At 37.1% G+C, this 15,249-nt stretch overlaps 1 long non-coding RNA gene across 2 annotated transcripts in view; it reads right to left on the bottom strand.

Moving 5' to 3' along the window:
• LOC132359028 (uncharacterized) overlaps nucleotides 1–15,249 on the bottom strand; it is a 102,038-nt gene that overhangs the window by 21,695 nt on the left and 65,094 nt on the right. For both annotated transcript variants that reach the window (XR_009500694.1, XR_009500693.1), the window contains exon 3: nucleotides 12,330–12,509. This is a non-coding gene — a long non-coding RNA (uncharacterized LOC132359028). The remainder of the gene's footprint in view (nucleotides 1–12,329; nucleotides 12,510–15,249) is intronic.

Here is a 15,249-nt window from a genome sequence, read left to right as displayed (position 1 = left end):
TATTTCTTTTTCTTCTCTGATTGCCATGGCTAGGACTTCCAAAACTATGTTGAATAATAGTGGTGAGAGTGGACATCCTTGTCTTTTTCCTGATCTTACAGGAAATGCTTTCAGTTTTTCACCATTGAGAATGATGTTTGCTGTGGGTTTGTCATATATGACCTTTATTATGTTGAGGTAGGTTCCCTCTATGCCCACTTTCTGGAGAGTTTTTATCATAAATGGGTGTTGAATTTTGTCAAAAGCTTTTTCTGCATCTGTTGAGATGATCTTGTGGTTTTTATTCTTCAGTTTGTTAATATGGTTTATCACATTGATTGAATTACATATATTGAAGAACTTTTGCATCCCTGGGATAAATCCCACTTGATCATAGTGTATGATCCTTTTAATGTGTTGTTGGATTCTGTTTGCTAGTATTTTGTTGAGGATTTTTGCATCTGTGTTCATCAGTGAGATTGGTCTGTAATTTTCTTTTTTTGTAGTATCTTTGTCTGGTTTTGGTATCAGGGTGATGCTGGCCTCATAGAATGAGTTTGGGAGTGTTCCTTCCTCTGCAATTTTTTGGAAGAGTTTGAGAAGGATAGGTGTTAGCTCTTCTCTAAATGTTTGATAGAATTCACTTGTGAAGCCATCTGGTCCTCAACTTTTGTTTGTTGGAAGATTTTTAATCAGAGTTTCAATTTCATTACTTGTGATTGGCCTGTTCATATTTTCTATTTCTTCCTGGTTAAGTCTTGGAAGGTTATACCTTTCTAATAATTTGTCCATTTCTTCCAGGTTGCCCGTTTTATTGGCATAGAGTTGCTTGTAGTAGTCTCTTAGGATGCTTTGTATTTCTGCGGTGTCTGTTGTAACTTCTCCTTTTTCATTTCTAATTTTATTGATTTGAGTCTTCTCCCTTTTTTTCTTGATGAGTCTGGCTAATCGCTTATCAATTTTGTTTATCTTCTCAAAGAACCAGCTTTTAGTTTTATTGATCTTTGCTATCGTTTCCTTCATTTCTTTTTCATTTATTTCTGATCTGCTCTTTATGATTTCTTTCCTTCTGCTAACTTTGGGCGTTTTTTATTCTTCTTTCTCTAACTGCTTTAGGTGTAAGGTTAGGTTGTTTTTTTGAGATGTTTCTTGTTTCTTGAGGTAGGATTGTATTGCTATCAACTTCCCTCTTAGAACTGCTTTTGCTGCATCCCATAGGTTTTGGGTCATCATGTTTACATTGTCATTTGTTTCCAGGTATTTTTTGATTTCCTCTTTGATTTCTTCAGGGATCTCTTGGTTATTAAGTAGTGTATGGTTTAGCCTCCATGTGTTTGTATATTTTACAGGTCTTTTCCTGTAATTGGTATCTAGTCTCATCGCACTGTGGTCAGAAAAGATACTTGATACGATTTCAATATTTTTAAGTTTACCAAGGCTTGATTTGTGACCCAAGATATGATCTATCCTGGAGAATGTTCCATGAGCCCTTGAGAAGAAAGGACAATCTGTTTTTTTGGATGGAATGTCCTATAAATATCAATTAAGTCCATCTTGTTTAATGTATCATTTAAAGCTTGTGTTTCCTTATTTATTTTCATTTTGGATGATCTGTCCATGGGTGAAAGTGGGGTGTTAAAGTCCCCTACTATGATTGTATTACTGTCGATTTCCCCGTTTATGGCTGTTAGCATTTGCCTTAAGTATTGAGAAGCTCCTATGTTGGGTGCATAAATATTTACAATTTTTATATCTTCTTGGATTGATCCCTTGATCATTACATATTGTCTTTCTTTGTCTCTTGTAATAGTCTTTATTTTAAAGTCTATTTTGTCTGATATGAGAATTGCTACTCCAGCTTTCTTTTGATTTCCATTTGCATGGAATGTCTTTTTCCATCCCCTCACTTTCAGTCTGTATGTGTCCCTAGGTCTGAAGTGGGTCTCTTGTAGACAGCATATATACGGGTCTTGTTTTTTTATCCATTCAGCCAGTCTATGTCTTTGTTTGGAGCATTTAATCCATTTACATTTAAGGTAATTATCAATATGTATGTTCCTATTACCATTTTCTTAACTGTTTTGGGTTTGTTATTGTAGGTCTTTTCCTTCTCTTGTGTTTCCTGCCTAGAGAAGTTCCTTTAGCATTTGTTGTAAAGTTGGTTTGGTGGTGCTGAATTCTCTTAGCTTTTGCTTGTCTGTAAAGGTTTTAATTTCTTCATCAAATCTGAATGAGATCCTTGCTGGGTAGAGTAATCTTGGTTGTAGGGTTTTCCCTTTCATCACTTTAAATATGTCCTGCCACTCCCTTCTGGCTTGCAGAGTTTCTGCTGAAAGATCAGCTGTTAACCTGATGGGGATTCCCTTGTATGTTATTTGTTCTTTTTCCCTTGCTGCTTTTAATATTTTTTCTTTGTATTTAATTTTTGATAGTTTGATTAATATGTGTCTTGGCAGGTTTCTCCTTGGATTTATCTTGTATGGTACTCTCTGTGCTTCCTGGGCTTGATTAACTATTTCCTTTCCCATATTAGGGAAGTTTTCAACTATAATCTCTTCAAATATTTTCTCAGTCCCCTTCTCTTTCTCTTCTTCTTCTGGGACCCCTATAATTCGAATGTTGGTGTGTTTAATGTTGCCCCAGAGGTCTCTAAGACTGTCCTCAATGCTTTTCATTCTTTTTTATTTATTCTGCTCTGCAATAGTTATTTCCACTATTTTATCTTCCAGGTCACTTATCCGTTCTTCTGCCTCAGTTATTCTGCTATTGATCCCTTCTAGAGAATTTTTAATTTCATTTATTGTGTTGTTCATCATTGTTTGTTTTGCTCTTTAGTTCTTCTAGGTCCTTGTTAAACGTTTCTTGTATTTTCTCCATTCTATTTCCAAGATTTTGGATCATCTTTATTATCATTACTCTGAATTCTTTTTCAGGGAGACTGCCTATTTCCTCTTCATTTGTTTGGTCTGGTGGGTTTTTACCTTGCTCCTTCATCTGCTGTGTGTTTCTCTGTCTTCTCATTTTGCTTAACTTACTGTGCTTGGGGTCTCCTTTTCGCAGGCTGCAGGTTCGTAGTTCCCATTGTTTTTGGTGTCTGCCCCCAGTGGGTAAGGTTGGTTCAGTGGGTTGTGTAGGCTTCCTGGTGGAGGGGACTAGTGCCTGTGTTGTGGTGGATGAGGCTGGATCTTGTCTTTCTGGTAGGCAGGACCATGTCCGGTGGTGTGTTTTAGGGTGTCTGTGACCTTATTATGATTTTTGGCAGCCTCTCTGCTAATGGGTGTGGTTGTGTCCCTGTCTTGCTAGTTGTTTGGCATAGGGTGTCCAGCACTGTAGCTTGCTGGTCATTGAGTGGAGCTGGTTCTTAGCATTGAGATGGAGATCTCTGGGAGAGCTTTTGCCATTTGATATTACATGGAGCCGGGAGGTCTCTGGCAGCCCAATGCCCTGAACTCGGCTCTCCCACCTCAGAGGCACAGGCCTGACACCCTGCCGTAGCACCAAGACCCTGTCAGCCACACGGCTTGAGTATCAGGTTCCTCCTCTAGCTGAGCTGGGAGTAGAGATTTTACTGCCCAAAGCTCTGATTCCTAACCATACATTTTAATCCAATCCAAAAGTTGTTGAATTCAAGTACAGGATATGGATCTTAAAGGTAAGAAATAATTAATAATTTATAAGGATCATCTTTTACTAAAAATTCTTGGTGTTTCTTAACTGTTTAAAGTTAACATATTTTCTTGATTTTAAAGATATTGATATATTTTATTTAAGAACAACTGTGGTGTTAGCAATTTAAAAATACAGGTTTTGGGGTTCCCTGGTGGCGCAGTGGTTGAGAGTCTGCCTGCCAATGCAGTGGACGCGGGTTCGAGCCCTGGTCTGGGAGGATCCCATATGCCGCGGAGCGACTGGGCCCGTGAGTCACAGCTGCTGAGCCTGCGCGTCTGGAGCCTGTGCTCCACAAGAGAGGCCGCGACGGTGAAAGGCCCGCGCACCGCGATGAAGAGTGGCCCCGCTTGCCGCAACTAGAGAAAGCCCTCGCACAGAAACGAAGACCCAACACAGCCAAAAATAAATAAATAAATAAAATGCTGGCTTAACTCAAAAAAAAAAAAAAAAAAACAGGTTTCAGTTCAAAATATTACTTTTATACTTAGGGTAGATATTCAAATATGTTTCTTTTTTCCTGAACTATTTAACAAAAATATAAATATCATGTAAATTGTCAAATAGTGTGTCACAATCAGTTTCACTCCTAAGGAGTAGTGTGGTTGCATAAAACAGATAGTAGTGAGTATAGGTCCAAGGTATGTTTAACCCTTGAAACTGGAAACATAATTTTAAGCCATAGAAATTTGGAATAAAAAATTCTATAAGAGTATTTGTGGAACTTCACAAATACCCAGTATTCTACTCATCTGAAAGACTATTTACAGGGAACACTTTGGTCAGTATTTTACTACGTTTCCATTGCTGAATAAAGTCCAGTTTTTATTCAGGCTGGAAAATGCCATGTCAGGTTATCACATGAAAGGCGCTTATTTGTAAATCAACATCTTTGTTCCCAAGCATTTGCCCTTTTGATCATCAAAACAAAGCTTGTATACAAAGACACTATCAGAGGTCAAGGTTGACTTGTCCAAGACTCTCCTCTTCGATCTGGCATCTCAAAGAGAAGCCTGGCCTCCCAAAGACCCCTGCTGGTCGTGGGTTACAGCCCAGGGTCTAAGGCAGTAAATTCTGATCCACCCTAAAAGAATGCCATCAGGGCTGATGCCTTCCCAAACATGAACACCGATGGGCACTCCTCCTGCAAGTTTGCCATGTCATACAACCACAATAGCAAGACTTGGACCCCAGCCCCCAAGTGCCTCCTCACCAGTCACACCAGGTGAGGGTCCTGGACCCTCTCCACTCACTGAAGCTTAGCTGGCAGGCTTGGGCAGGAGTCAAGGCTCTGGGAGGTGTCTGTGCTTCTCCATCCACATTTTAAATGCTTCGTAGCCCGAGGATGGAGATTATTGTCCAGTTTTCCCCAATGATGCTCCCTCAGTAGGTCTGGTGGGGGCACTGCCTGTCCAGGTGTCAATGTGACACCTTCTCTTCGTGGTCACAGTGTTGCTCCTGCTGAGTAAGGATGGCAGTCTCTCCTGATAAGTGGGCTCTGCAGGTCCACTTGGACCACAGACTGAGCTGCCCTGAGGGAGGGTAAGGATATTCTACTTCTTTGAGGACCACCCTCCAGTTCTCTATTCAGGACTCCCCTAAGGAAATTCTAGCTATGGCATATAGTCCAACCCCCAAACCTCACCTTTCCAGCATGTGACAGTCCTTCATCAGTGTTACTTTTCTGGGGTAGGACCCCATCTCTTTAAGCTCTCTCCCTGCATCCCTTTAAGAGTGGAATGTGGAAGTCTCTGTTCGCCATATGGCCTATATTCTAAGACAGATCATTCCAAACATACTCTACATAGTTGGTGGAAATATGCCAATTTTTCAATGATTTGATTCCAAACAAACTAAAATTTGTGAGCTTTACTGATTTCTCTTATCTTTTCTATTTGCTTTGTCCTTGGGGCTGGTTTTAAGAATACAAATGTAACACGGTCCCACAAGGCTCAGGTTCTAGAATCAGAAAACTTGAGTTAGGATCTTCTTTCTGTTTTACATCCTAGTCTATGTGAACTTGGGAGCATTTTTCTATCTGTTTATACATAGCACACACATATGTTTTATTTATATTTATATAACGAATATATACATATATAAAAATGTTTAAATAAATAAAATTTATTTTAACTGTTAAAAAGTTATTTAAATAATAACAAAGCCTATCACCATTGACTAAGGTCTCTCCTCTCTTGTTTTCCTGGACTGAATAAGATATTTATAATGCAAAGGATGACAGGGAATCTTAAAAATGACAGAAAAAATGATAGCACTATAAATTTTATATAGGAAGAATCAAAATAGGGTGGGTTAATTATGACTGTTATTTAATTAAAGAGATTCTAAAAGGTCAGTCTTATACCAAATATTCCATATCCATATTGTGTCATAAATCTTCTGTACTATTATTAAAGCAGTATATCTGAACAGGTCACTGTTAAATTGTATGTTACCTGGAGGCAAAATGCCATCTGCATCTATTATTATATTCATACAAACCACTTCCTTGCATCAGTTGCCTGAGTCACTTCTCAGAGCTGTGCTCAGATCACATGAGCTTTTTTTTATCGGATGGGATCAGGGAAGAGCCACAGAACAGAGTACTGTTAGAGCAGGCAGTTTTTGAATGGAGCATCTCAAGAGCATTGAATTCATGATGGATTTGCACGGGGGTTCAAGTTGAAAATGAAGTCGAAAAAGAGAAGTAAGATAGGCCAAAGAGAAGGAAAGTTATGAAGCAAGACAAAGAAGAACTCGGACCATTTTACAATTGCTAGAACTGCAAAGGGGTTTTGCTGGGGCCAAAAAAGCAATCTGGAAGGACAATGAAATGCAGATTTCCTAAAATCTTAGAGCTCATAACTTCTGGCAGTTGGAGAAGGGGATTGGGGGAGAGAGAGAGAAGTCTTTTCTCTTTCCAGTTCTCCCATTTTATGGTTGATTTTCTATCTTTCCCAATCACTGAGTCATCACCAAAGTCTGGCTAGAATTCCGTCTTGTTGTCATGGAATATATTTTGATCTTTTGACTTAGATCATTAATTCCTTCAGTCACAGCACAGCAAAGTGGTCCTGATATTGAGGGGAAAGCAGGGCTAGATATTCAACAGGCATGGACCAATTCCAAGTAAGAAATGTATCATTCTCAGTTCAGAGATAAAATGATGTTTCAGTTCACCAGCAGTGTTGATTTTAGTTACCTTTATTATCATTTTTGGCAAAAAGAATAGCATTTTTGATGTTATATACATTTTGCAGATTTTTATATACAACCTACTTATTTGTCAATGTGTTCCCAGGTGGTCTTAAGTTATTCAAATGTTTTAAATTTTCTTTATATTTTTAAGCCAGCACACTTCAAAGGAGGTTCCTAATATTTACCAAAGAACAATCACTCTGAATGCCAAAATCAAATAAATTAAAATGTACGCTGTTTTTTATTATTTCTTTTTTATTGAAAAAAATAGATTTGAAAAAATTTAAGTTGCTTCAACAAATACTTATTGCCAACAAATTTGGAAATTAATCCTGTTGAATAGATCAAAAAACTAAGTTAGCTGGTTAACACACTAATAGGATTTTTAAAAAATTAACTCCAGATGTTGCTGACATGTTTTACAAGCAACCCTTTTATATGGATGTGTGGATTTTTGTTAATCCACACATTACACTTTTCAGTTGTCTATATCCATGTGCCCAATAGAAATAAAATGAGGGCACATAGGTAATTTTAAATTGTCTAGGAGCCACATTAAAAAAATAAAAACAGGATATACTAACTTTACTATTTATTATTTAAACCAATATATTCAAGAAGTATCACTTCAATGTGCAATCAATATAAAAATTATGAATGAAATATGGTGCATTCTTTTATTCCTACTATGTCCTTGAAATCTGGTGTGTATTTTACATTTGAAGTGTATCTCAAATAGGATTAGCCACATTCTAAGTGCTCAGAGTCACAGGAAGCTGGTGGCTACCGTATTGGGCGGCCCAAGTCTAAATCACAATCATTATTCAGTTCAAGTTCAGTATGACTCAGCGTCTGTCCTAAAAGCATTAAGATTTACTTCCTTACTTTCTGTATTTTTCGCATTGCTCATTGCTTATAAATGCTGATCCCAGTAATAGATCTGTACAGGAATGAGAGGAATAATTGAGTCATTTGGCCAATAGTGCCAGGAAATTACTTCGAGTGTATTGATTGTTAAAATTGCTTCTAATGGCATAACAAACTGACATCGTTTCTCAGTTTTGTACTTCTTTAGGTGATTTAGAGATATTTCAGATTTTTCTTAAGTACTGGTTTGAAGTTTCCATTGTATATGCTATTACAAAGCTCATAGGTCGCAGGAATAGTGAAAAAATTATTTATCAACTTAGGGAATTTAAAAAAATATGATGTCTGCCTTCATGAAACTAACAGACCAGTAGATCACAATATTAAGTGTCTTAAATGGATTGACCTTGACTGTATTTTTATAAACCATATGGATCAATATTGAAAATAGAAGTGATAAAATATCCGCAATACAATATTATTGTAAAGACAGTGTAATTTTTGAACACTAAAATAATTTTGAGGGAATGCTTCCTTGTACCCATTAATAAGAATCAGTACTAAATGCAGATACAATTCAGGAGCTGCCCTGTACTGACAGTGGCAAATGGCATTGTTCAGGGTTAGACTTTCATGACACAAAAACAGTATACTTAATAGACATAAGTTTATTTGGTTGCCCCTGTATGTCAGTACCTTGCAAAGTTAATGGCACTTAGATGACAGTCAGTAAATATTTGCTTAAACAAATGGAAAAATAGCCGTTTGAAGATGCTTATTATTTTCTCAACCCTGTAAGTAACAGCACACATCTTCGGATACAAAATTACATGCTAAGGTTGTCCTGGAATGTTAGAGAGAAGAAAAAACTATTTTGTTTCTTTGCTATCTTTGGAGTAACAGTCTATATTTAAAAGCATTTTTGTTAAATAATTATAGACTAAATGTTATTACTAGATCAATACTGTTGTGGTGATATTTGATATCTTTTCAGGGATGTAGATTTCCAATTACGGTGTAGTTAGTGTATAATTGTGTAGTTGGTATACCTGTGTGGTTGGTATATAACAATATGAGAAAAAAAATTTTTTAAGTTTAGATTAATAGGTGAATGTTTTAAAATTTTTAATTAGAAGTGGTTTCGCAAGGGAAAAAGTATTAGTATCACGGCATGATACTCAAACTTTTTAAGTCTGCACATAAACAGACTTTTGCCATTTGGAAAGATAAAGGGAAAGAAAAATCAGTCATTTTTCATATATAACGAGTCTTCCAGATAATCATAAAACATAGTGAAGGAGTGAAACACGAGAAGTACTTCACATTTTAAACCCACATGAATTTTTTTTATGTTTAAGGGAGAAATTTCAACAAATTGTCTTGCCTATGTTGTATATAATCATAAGCTATTTAAATCTTTATTCCAGTCACAATATTAGCAATCAGAGCATGACTACCACATCCTGGCACGAGTCAACTTGTTGAGATTTCTTAGAGCTGCTGTGTTTTTTTAGAGTGATATCAATATTTACATATTGATGATATAAGTGAACAGTTTGTATTAAGTATTAGAAAGAAAAACACCTTTTTATTGAAATAAAACCATGTCCACATAATTAAAGGATTTTGGAAAATTTTATGCCAATCATTTTGAAGAACGATAGGCTTATCACACAAATATTTGGGATTTCTTTCCTTTGGGTTGAAAAAAACTAAATAAGATATTCCAGAGTAAAAATGACAACACTGGGATTCAAATATTATATTCTCACCAAAAAAAGACTAATAGTGCCTCAGGACGGATTGAACCACTAAGTATATCATGGGGCCTATTGACCTCTATATTTTATAACAATGGTTCTGAAACTTAGACTCAGGATTCCTTTACAGTTTTATGAATTTTAGAGAATCCCAAAGACCTTTGGATTGTGTGGGTTATATCTATAAATCTTTAGCATACTCAAAATTAAAATTGATAAAAATTTTAATATCTATCAATTCATTTTAAAATAGTAATAATAAACCCATACTCTGTTGACATATTTTTGAAGAAGAGTAACTATATGGTCTAAAATGAAAAAATAAGTGAGAAGAGAGACATTATTTACCTTTTTGAAAATCTTTTTATTATCTGACTTAATAGATAATAAACTATTAGAGATATTAAACTAATAGATATAAATATTAGAGATGCCATAGTTGGAGTTTCTGAATTCTGAATAGCTGAATGCCTGCTTTTGCATTCATTGTGTTGAAATATGTTTCATGGATAAAGTATATTAAAAAATTCAGCCTCATACAAAATACATATCTGGAAAAGGGAGGAATATTGCAAGAGCCTTATCAGGTCATTGTTATATTTCTTAATACCATACCAGAATTGGACAAATGGGAGTGTCTTATTATAAGTTTCTATGTGAAAACTGTAATGTGGAATCAGAAATATTATCAATAAGCTGTTGTACTCTGTTACATTAATATCCATGAGTTTATCTTATACTTTTGAACAGATCTTTTACCTATGCATAATGTCATAACATCATGCGATTGTTATTTGGAAAATATCACTTGAGCTATTCAGTTCTTTCAAATATTGATATATCTCAATAAATAATATCAAAAATTCACAATTATACTATCACCATGAGCTCATCAGGAAAGTATTAAATACTAGAAAGTTGCAAGATCACCATGATGGACACAAGTTTTCCAAATTCTATCATTTGAAAGCTGAAAATTTATTGGCAACAAATAGTGTCAGTTGGTTTCTTTAAAGTGAAGAATCCGTTTATTTAGTTTGAGAAAATGTCTCCTAGAAACCCAAGTCTGAATTACCAGAGATTTTCTGTCAGTCATTCTTGAGAGAAAAAAAACAAAACAATTCTTCCATGAAAAAGTGGCTATTTGAGCCCACAATTCAATCAAACACATGCTTTTCCTCAAGATAATCATGACACTTTGGTATCCGGAAATGAATTAGGCATACTTCCCATTTCATTACACAGAATGTTTAAAAGATGTGTACTAAGGGTCAAGATTTCATAAAATTAATGTTATACTGCTACAAGAAGGACTGTCTTCAGCGAAGCCAACACTTGTTTTCTTTTATTATGCCAATGGCAAGAAAGACAATTGATGTCTAGTAGAGTTTTGTGCCACTGTTTTGATTCATGTTAAGCGATCAGCAGTTTTATCCACCATTGCTTTTGCACCATCAATGACAATGGCAGTGCAAAAGGCGTTGATGTCTTAGTGTAATTAGGAAAATATTTTTGGCCATGTGGAATCCTCAGAAGATCTCAGGGATATCACACTATGAACCACTGCTCTATAACTCCACTAAGCAAGGATCCAGCTTCAGTTTGAACACTTTAAGCTGAAGCATCTCTGTTGGGGGCAGAAATGATGCTCTTCTTTATATAAAGTTGAAATCCATCTCCCTATAACTTCCACCAGTAAATCCTACCTACTCTGACCTCTTGGGAAAACCCAGAAGAAAAGAAAGCCCTTCTATATGACAGCCTTCCAATTTTTTGAAGACAGAATGTCTTCCCAAGTCTATGCTTCTCCAGATTCAACATTCTCATTTATCAACATTTTCTCCTTGGGATTAACTTTAACTTTCTTACACACCCTTCCTCCTCAGATAGCTGTATTTACATGTATCATGTTACTGTTAGTTTTCAACTTTAATTTCAAAGATATCTGATCTTCATCACAATCTAGTGGTTTTCCTTCCCAGTTCTAATTTCTCACACTTTTATATTTCTTAGGCATTACCTCCCCAAAAATCAAATAAGAAAAGGTTAATAAAATAAAGTCCTAATATACACTATGGGACATTATTCATCCTTAAAAATAAAGGAAATTCTGTCACATGCTATAACATGGGTGAACCTTAAGGACATTATGCTAAGTGAAATAAACCAGTCACAAAAAGAAAATATTGTGTGACTCCACTTATATGAGCTATAAAGAGTAGTGAAACTCATTGAGACGGAAGTAGAATGGTGGTTGCCAGGGACTGTGGGGAGAAAGGATGGGAAGTTCTTGTTTAATGGTTACAGAGTTTCAGTTTTGCAGGATGAAAAAAGTTTTGGAGGTGGATGGTGGTAAAGGTTACACAAAAATATGAATGTACTTAATGCCATTAAATGGTGCACTTAAAAGTGGTTAAGATAGTAAATTTTATGTATTGATAAAATCTTAGCAACATTGATCTAGTAATAACACAGAAAATATAAATTAAATGTATAAGAATGATACAGGGCTTAGCACTACAAATCTGACACATTTAAAAAGATAACTTTATGATAAATACTTGAAAAATACATGACAACTCATTTAAAAATAAAAATGTATCAAAATTGAGACTAGAAATAAAAACTTAAAATTATTCCTTGTCTATGAAATGAATTGATTCCTTAATTAATTAAATGTTATTGAAAACATTCCAGAAGTGAAAGTCCCAGACTTAAATACCTCCACTGGAAGAAATAGATGATAACTATTCAATAAACTCACTCAGAGAATATTTTAAAAAAGGGACACATCCAAGCTTATTTTTTGAGGCCAACATACCTAAAGTAGATTGCACTGAGAGTCTTAATTTTCCTTACCTCATTGTATCCGTTCCTATGGTTAATTTCTTCCCACAGACTCTGGGCTTGGCCATAGACTTGCTTTTGTCTGTGGACAGCAGCACATGTGCTGCAGGAAGAGGCTTGGAAAAGTGCGTGTGTGTTTCACACTCTTTCTTGGAGCCCAGGCACTGCCGAGAGAATGTTCTGGACCAGCCCCTGGAGGATGGAACAGGTGCAGGAGAACTGAGTTGGCTCAGCTGAACCCACACTAGACCAGCCAGCTCCTACCCCGTTCATCCATGGATGAAGGAGCCTGCCCGGCCGAGATCAGCTCATCCTACTCCAGATCTGCAGAATTTCCAGCCAGCCCAGAAAATCATGTGTAAATAAACAAAGAGAGAGAGAGAGAGACAAATATAAACTCAGTGGTCTTAGTGCCTGTCCCATCCCTAGCATCCTAACACCGTGGAGCCTTCCTATTGGAGACAGCCGTGTCACCAGCTGGGCGACCTCTTCACTGTTGCAATCCCACAAGGGTGCAGTGTACCCTTTAAACCAGCAGGTGGTGTTTGATGCCGCCTCCATCACACATGAACGGAACATGTCTTGGAACCAAGGGAAGGATGAAGGTGGGAGAGGACCCCTTTCTGCTACATGTACCTTATAAACCACTTGAAAAATGTTGCATCCCATTCCCATGATGCAGGGCTCAGTGGGTTTGGAGGTCCGAGTGACAGAGGGCCCAACTCTTATCTAATGACCCTTTTCTACAGGAGCCTGTTTCTGGGCTGCAGCAAACCACCGTTTGGTCCGAGGGTGGTGATAACTTCCTGAGATTCTTAGCCTCTGCATGTTTCTACATCTCTTGTTTGCTTCCCTCAACTCTGCCTAGACCTTTGCAAGGTTTCCATTTACTGACAGCTTTTCAGTCACTTTGTGAGGGTGACACCACATGATGCCAAGTACAGGTTGTGAGGATGATGATACTATTTAGAGAGCAGGGGAAACAGTGCATTGTGTCTGCAGTGTTTCTGATATCTTTGAATGACACTTTACTACTAAATAATGGAAAGTTACTGCTTCCAGATAGAATTATGTTCTATCTATGGACTTTAAAAGGTTATTGTATTTCTGGATTTTTTTTTTTTTACCACTGTCATAAATATTGTGGCTGTAAGTATTATGAACTTTCACCTAATGTACTCTTGTTCACAGTATTAGTGCCAAATTTAAAACTTCTTTTACTTCCTTTCTTGACTCATTGATCATAAATATACTCTTTACTTCAGAAATCGCCTTGATATTCTCTAAATTTCCATTCCTTTAGAAAATAACACCCAAGATAAAGACTATTTTATTAACTTCTGTGGCCCCAACCACCTAACTTTGTACCTAAAAACTATTCATATAAATAAATGGATTAATAAATGAAGTGACTCCCATAGCTGAAGTTCATGGTTTTAAATTTTAGCACAATCTGTGGGTCTCTGAGTCCTTTGATCTGTCTGGACTTCCCTCTTTAATATCGCACACACACGCACGCACACACACACACGCATACCTGCATCAACCTCAAAATAATATGGAAAATCCAATATAGACTATCGTCAATATAGTCATGGTCATCTTTGTCTCCATTGATTTTTGTTGTTGTTGTTGTTAATTTCTTATATTGTGGCCCATCGCAGCTCTTTGTAACAAGTAAACCCAAACATAAGATACAGCAACTTTCTTATAATTTCCCACAAACCAAAAACATGAGGCTATTGCATGCTGCATAATTTTACTAAAATTTGTATCATAAAACAGCTTACTCCATGGCACAACTGTCAACTTAAACTTGTTTATTACTTGGCCCCGTACCTAAAGCTCTTTGGTCATTTCACAGCATCTTTCTTCCACAGGAAGCAAAGCCTTTTCTCTATTTAGGGGCCCTTCACTCCTTACTACTCCTCAAATGTCATCTTTTCAACTTTTACACCACTCCATCCCTTCTTCTGACGTGGCTACAGTAACTGAAAATTTTCTCTTGCTTTATTATTATTTAAAGTAATTTAGGAGGCAGGTGGTCGTATAAAATTCCAAAATCAAAAGTAGACAATTTTCCAACAAAAAGCCACCTTCCATATAGAAATTGTGACCTTACTCTGGTCATCAAAATCAGCTGAAATCAGTTTTTGTTCAAAATAATATTTTTTCCTGGGATACAAATAGCTTTGAACACCGTTTTGTATGGCATAATAGCTTGAACTTCCTTCCTCTCCTCCATTTCTGCCAAGGACTGCAGTGGGGAAGACAAAGGATGCATTTGAGTCATGGTCTCGGATCAGGAGCCGAGACAGAAGAGGGGGTGTCCCGGGCTTGAACGTCTGCAGTGTGTCTGCAGGTGGTCTGTGCATGTGTGTTGTATGTATGCATGTTAAATAAAAAAGATACTTCAAGTGGGTAGTAGGGCATCTTCAGACAGGTGTGTCTCAGTCACATTAGTGAGAAAGTAACGAGTTGGTCAACACTTTATTTATTTATTTATTTTTGGCTGCGTTGGGTCTTCGTTTGCTGTGCGGGCTTTCTCTAGTTGCGGTGAGCTGGGGCTACTCTTCGTTGCAGTGCGCGGGCTTCTCATTGCGGTGGCTTCTCTTGTTGCAGAGCACCGGCTCTAGGCGCGGGGGCTTCAGTAGTTGTGGAACATGGGCTCAGTAGTTGTGGCTCATGGGCTCTAGAGTGCAGGCTCAGTAGTTGTGGCGCATGGGCTTAGTTGCTCCGCGGCATGTGGGATCTTCCCGGACCAGGGCTCGAACCCGTGTCCCCTGCATTGGCAGGCGGATTCTTAACCACTGCGCCACCAGGGAAGACCCCAACACTTTAAGATAAAGTTGTTTTGTACAATGAGGATTACCAGTGAGAGAAATAAGATGGGAGGCAGGAAACAGCTTAGGAAGCTATTGAAAATTGCCCT

Source organism: Balaenoptera ricei, chromosome 2, assembly GCF_028023285.1.
Source record: "Balaenoptera ricei isolate mBalRic1 chromosome 2, mBalRic1.hap2, whole genome shotgun sequence".
Lineage (NCBI taxonomy): Eukaryota > Metazoa > Chordata > Mammalia > Artiodactyla > Balaenopteridae > Balaenoptera > Balaenoptera ricei.
The sequence above is the reverse complement of the archived record's forward strand: the minus strand, read 5'-3'. Positions and strand labels throughout refer to the sequence as shown.